The sequence below is a fragment of the Triticum aestivum genome, chromosome 5D (genome assembly GCF_018294505.1).
Source record: "Triticum aestivum cultivar Chinese Spring chromosome 5D, IWGSC CS RefSeq v2.1, whole genome shotgun sequence".
NCBI classification, from domain to species: Eukaryota; Viridiplantae; Streptophyta; class Magnoliopsida; order Poales; family Poaceae; genus Triticum; species Triticum aestivum.
The window spans coordinates 10,889,897-10,896,047 of record NC_057808.1 but is presented as its reverse complement, the minus strand read 5'-3'; the positions used below and the strand labels follow the sequence as shown (position 1 = coordinate 10,896,047).

Below are 6,151 nucleotides of genomic sequence, written 5' to 3'. Positions count from 1 at the left end.
TCCGTCCTGCCCCGCAGCCCCTCGCCGCCCCTACCGCATGCCCGTGGCTGCTGCGCTTGCCCACGCGTGGCCGTGCCGCGCCCGACCACTTCCCTGTCGCCAGAGGCGTGGCGACGCCTACAGCCTCCGCTCGCTTTAGGCGCGCTGCCCATCCCTTCGGTTGGTGCGAGAGAGAGAGAGAGAGAGAGAGAGAGAGAGAGAGAGAGAAACCTGACAAGGGGGCCCCACCCAGGTCAAAACCGCCGTTGACTAGTGCCACATCAGCAGCGGGTGGAGAAAAACTAGCTGGGGGTGTTTTGTCCGGTTTGGGTTTGTTTGGGGGGTAAAAGAAGCGGAAAAATAGATCAGGGGGTAAAGTGAACCACCCACTTTATTCAAGTTAGTAAAATGGACTTTTTTCTATTTTAAAATATACCCATTCGAAGAAATTACACTTTAAATAAAATCAATACAACCACTAATTTCGGGTTCACTACAATAACTGGTTCCTGTTTGCTACAGTACACAAGTCCGGTTTAGTTCTTTAATATATGCGCTGCTCTACAACGAACTATACTAGTCTACTGGAGTGGCTAAGAGTACTCGGTCGCAAGCAGTTGCTCACCTAGTTCAAATCCTCGACACGCCTCCCTCTGTTTTTGCCATCTTTTTCATCCCGCGGTACAGCTTGATGGGCCAGCCCAGTCGAGCTGCCACTGTGCGTGGCGCCGCCGATTTGACGCAAAGAGTGTCAAATAGGGGCTCCCCAGAAAAAGGCCTAGTAGTGGTATGCTCAGTGGTGCAGTTTTTGAAGCCCAATAGTGCAGCCAACCATACCTTTTTTTTAGTACCTACGTTAGTCACGTGGCATGTGTCCCGGAAAAAGGCCTACCAGTCGTACGCTCAGCGGTGCAGTTTTTGAAGCCCAATAGTGCAACCCCACATTGGCACTCGTGGATTGGAGCGCAACGATTATTTGTCGAATTAAGCGAGTCCACAAGGAGGGAATAAACGGGGTGCCCCTAGGGATTGAACCCTGGAGACCAGGGTTCTCACCAACACAGATAACCACTTCGCCCACTTCATGATACTGGTTAGTAGTAGATCGAGATCTACTAGAGGCGACCGAGCCGGTCTTCTCCATTTTTTTTTCTTTTTTCGTTTTCTTTTGTTTCATTTCTTTTCTCTAATCTGTTTTTTTCATTCTTTTTTCTTTCTTCTCAGATTTGTTTCATTCTTTTTTCTCCATTTTTTGTTTGATTTTCTTTTTATTTGCCATTTTTTCTTTTTCTTTTGTGTTTTCTTATGTTTGTTTTCATTTTCACTCTATATTTTCATACATGTGAAAACAATTTTTGGTAACAAGTGATCAACATTTTTTGTATACACGTTCAACATTGTCCGAACGCTATTTCAATATTTTCAAATATTTGTTCAACATTTTAATAGTTATTCAACATTTTTTCAAATACTTGTTCAATATTTTTAAATACTTGTTCAACATTTTTCAAATACTTGTTCAATATTTTTAAATACTTGTTCAATATTTTTCAATAACATTTTTAATACTTATTCAACATTTTCAAATACTTGGTCAACATTTTTCAAATTCTTGTTCAACATTTTTCATATACTCGTTCAACATTTTTTAATACCTATTCAACATTTTCAAATACTCGTTCAACATTTTTAATACTTATTCAACATTTTTAATATGTATTCAATATTTTTCAAAATGTGTCTTGAAGAGTGTTTTTTGTAATATCTACATGTATATATATAGGATATTATAAATTATAAAAAAAAGTACAAAAACAAAGCAAAAATTGAGAACAGAATATATATAAAAAAACAGGCTGAGGCTCCTGCGCGGCTGGGCCGGCCCGTCTGCGGTTCCCCCCGACGCGAGCGCATCCCCCAGTCTCGCTTGAAGCGAGACATATGGGCGCTCGGATTAGAGCGAGGATGGAGATGTAACGTACGAAACGGAAACGGGCAAAGGGTGGAGCGCATCAGCAAGGAAGAAACATAATTTTATCCGTCGCCTTATGGACGATAATGGGGAATGGAAGGAGGATAATGAATCTATGACACAATTGATTGATAATTATTTTCAGTACCTGTTTACTGCAGAAGTGCATGTACCGAATCAAGAAGTTCCGGAAAAAGTGAAGCCCAAAGTATCTTCTTATATGAATGAAAGTTTGCTGGCCCCGTATACAGAAGAAGAGGTTAGGAGGGCACTCTTTAGTATTGGAGACTTAAAGGCCCCAGGGCCGGATGGCCTTCATGCGATCTTTTATAAAAAGTTTTGGCACCTCTTGGGGGATGATCTAGTTAGAGAAGTACTTGAGGCCGTGAACAGTGGGGGTGATCCCAGCTGGTTGGAACTCGACCACGATAGTACTAATCCCTAAGGTTGAGACACCAGAGAAGGTTTCACAATTCAGACCTATAAGTCTTTGTAACGTGGTTTATAAGGTGATTGCTAAGATGTTGGCAGCAAGGCTCAAAGTGTTTCTCCTAGAGATTATAAGTGAGACACAAAGTGCTTTTGTACATGGGCGTATTATTACAGATAATGTGATTGTGGCATATGAATGCCTACACTCTATGAAGAAGAAGAAGGGTAAGACTGGCTCTTGTGCAGTTAAACTTGATATGCACAAGGCATACGACAAAGTGGAGTGGGCTTTTCTAGAAGCTATCTTGCTTAGACTTGGTTTTGACTCGCAGTGGGTTCAACTCATCATGACATGTGTTACATCTGTGGAATATAAGGTGAGGTTCAACTCAAACGAAACTGAGGCTTTCTCCCCAACTAGGGGCTTACGGCAAGGGGATCCTCTATCCCCTTATTTGTTCCTACTCTGCATCGAAGATTTATCGGCCTTGATTGCCCATGAGGAAGAACAAGGGAACCTAAAAGGGGTTCCGATTTGTCGGGATTCGCCCTTTATTTCTCATTTGTTATTTGCTGACGATTCTTTAGTCCTTATGAGGGCGGATGCTTCCAATGCCATTACCTTGAAGAGGATTCTGGACGACTATTGTGAAGCTTCGGGGCAAATGGTTAGTGCTGCAAAATCTTCAATCTATTTTTGTCCAAACACAAATGTTGGGGATAAGGTGGAAGTTTATCAAATCCTTGATATAATGACAGAATCTCTATCTGACAAATATTTGGGACTCCCCGCCATGATTGGTGTGGACAGAGTTGGTTGCTTTAAACATCTTATTGAAAGAATTCAGAAGTTGGTAAATGGTTGGAAGGAATGAACTTTGTCTTACGGAGGAAAAGAAGCTCTTATTAAAGCTGTGGCTCAAGCCATCCCAACCTATGCGATGGGTGTATTTAAATTCCCGAAGAAAATTTGCAAGGGGATCACTGATACTATATCGCATTATTGGTGGGGTGATGGTGAGGACCAGCGAAAGTTGCATTGGTTTGCTTGGTGGTAGATGTGCATTCCCAAGCCTTGGGGAGGTATGGGTTTTCGTGATATTCATAATTTTAACTTGGCTATGCTTGCTAAGTAGTGTTGGAGACTCATTGACAACTATGGTTCACTATGTGCAAGGGTCCTGAGATCAAAGTATTGTCCTTCGGGAGACTTGCTAAATTGTGATTTGAAAAAGGGATCATCCTATGTATGGCAAAGCATCTGGTCTGGAATCCAGACTTTCAAAAAAGGTTGTATTTGGAGAGTTGGCAATGGTCTGAAAATAAACATCTGGGAAGACTGTTGGATACCAAATAGCAACTCCGGAAAGGTAATTACAGTGCGGGAAAACTGTATCCTCACTAAGGTAAATGATCTTATTGATCCAGCTACGGGAGAATGGGATGAGCAATTGATCCGGAGTAATTTTTGGCATATAGATGCAGAGAGGATCCTTCAAATACCTATCTATCAGAATGATACTGAGGATTTTATAGCCTGGCATCTTACAAAATCTGGTACTTTTACAGTATTGTTTGCCTACTATAGGCAATGGGAGGAGTCCTATGCACTAAACAATGCTAACCCTTTGGTGGCGCAAAGATCCTCGGCACACCCAGTATGGGGGAAATTGTGGCACTTGAAGACTTTGTTCAACATTTTTATATACATGATCAATATTTTTTCAAATACTTGTTTAACATTTTTTCAAATACTTGTTTAACATTTTTTGCAAATGCTTGATTAACATTTTTTTATAAATGATCAACATTTTTTAAAATACTTCTTGAACATTTTTGAAATACCTATTCAACAGTTTCAAATATTTTTTCAAAATTTTTCAAATACTTTTTCAATATTGTTTTTTCAAATGCTTGATTAACATTTTTATATGCATGATCAACATTTTTTTAAATACTTCTTCAACATTTTTCAAATACTCATTCAACAGATAAATAAGTGCATGCATCTGTCGGCCTAGAGGAAGCAGACTGGGCGCCAATCGGCCAGCAGTGGGCCGACTGGATCCAACCGGCCGGCAGTGGGCCGACTGGGTTCCAATTGGCCAGCAGTAGGCCGACTGGAATTATGCCATAATATTTCTGAAATTTAATAAAAATTGTATTATTTAAAAAGAAATTAGCCAAACACGTAGCGTTTCTAGATAAAACCCGGTCACATTCGGGTGGGAATGGAAAGGAGAGACGAAGAAATGAATAGTGGCAACACTACACAATAATGCCTGTTCATTGTGGATTTTTCTTCCATCTTCCAAATGTGATCAAGTTTGGGCTTGAAACAATTTCACAGTTAGAAGAACATCACCTCGTCCATATATGTTTTTTTTTTGGTTTGCACACCACAGCACATGCTTTATATGGAGTTTTCACCGTGCTCGTGGTTTGCACCGGAATTATTTTCTTGAATAAATGAATAATAATTTCTAGTCATACAGTGCAGCTGTGCCAGTTCTTTTTAATGTCCACGTGCCAGTTCCCACCCACGAGTCTGCAGTAGGTCTGCTTGTGCCACCTCCATATAGATTTTCAGATCAAAATGGACAGCAAGCTTTCATAGCTCAGTTGGTTAGAGCACCCGTTTAGTAAGCGGGAGGTCTTGAGTTCAACTCTCAATGAAAGCATCATTTTTCGAAGTCAAATTAATTGTTTTGTTCTGATCTGAGCAGTATGGACATGAATGTTCATGTTGTCGAGTTTCAATTTGCAGGTTAATTTTGTTCTTCCTGACCAGCCAAGTTTCTTTTCAGAATTGTTGCTATCTTTCTGCTGCTTTGATAGATGATACTTGAAACTTTTTGCCACAATCTTGCATCCAACCACACATCAGGATAGCTAGATGCTTGCATTGACCACGTACATAGCACAATCCAACGTAGCTGTCCTGGGGATTCTTTCTTGTTGTTCTTTCTTATCAAAGACCTTAGCCCATATACTGCTTTTTCATTATATATGCTCGGTCAACATCTTCCTTAACCGGCTTGATCGAGATGGCATGGCACAACATCCAACACACGTGGTACGTCGATCCTCACAGCCTCAGTGGCTTGACTAGTCCACAAACCCCGCTCAGCCACAGTTTCTCATTTCTTTTCTTTACTTTTCGGGGAGCCACAACATTTGCTTGAGCTTTCTCAAACAAGAACAAAAAAAAAAGCATTTGCTTGAGCGTAAATTTATCTTGCTCATGCTCAACATGGTGAGGCTATAGCTAGTAGCTACGCCACCAAGGGTGGCCACCAGTCGGTAGTCAGCTACTACTGCTACTTACCGCTGTTAGTGGATCGTTATTGACTTATTGTTGCACTTGCATGGGCACTATGTACGGTTACCGGCAGAGGGGATCAAAGGATGCCTAGATTAGATACCTATGGCACAACACAATGTGCTTGCAACTAACCCTTCCACGCTCTTCTTTTTCTAACAGAACAACTAATCCATTAGTGCAAAATTCAGTATAGCATTCTATCTGCTTTGCCCCTATTTTTCTTCCTTTGAACTGTTCTTTTTTACATTTATTTGTAAAAAAAGCTACCGAGTTGTATTTGATGTCATGTGTGCTTTTACACGCTTGAAAAATAAAGTAATGGTAAATATCTATGTATGCCACGTTGTGAATGATAAAACAGGATGTCACGGTGCCATGATGATAGACCAACTTGAGATTGACTATGTCAACATCCATCGTACTCAGGCACTAATCAATCGTTT

General features: G+C 40.8%; 1 non-coding gene across 1 annotated transcript; it reads left to right on the top strand.

The window, feature by feature from the left end:
• Nucleotides 1–4,990: 4,990 nt before the first annotated feature.
• On the top strand, nucleotides 4,991–5,064 carry TRNAT-AGU (transfer RNA threonine (anticodon AGU)). Its single transcript has one exon. It is a non-coding gene; the product is annotated as a tRNA-Thr (tRNA).
• Nucleotides 5,065–6,151: the final 1,087 nt, after the last annotated feature.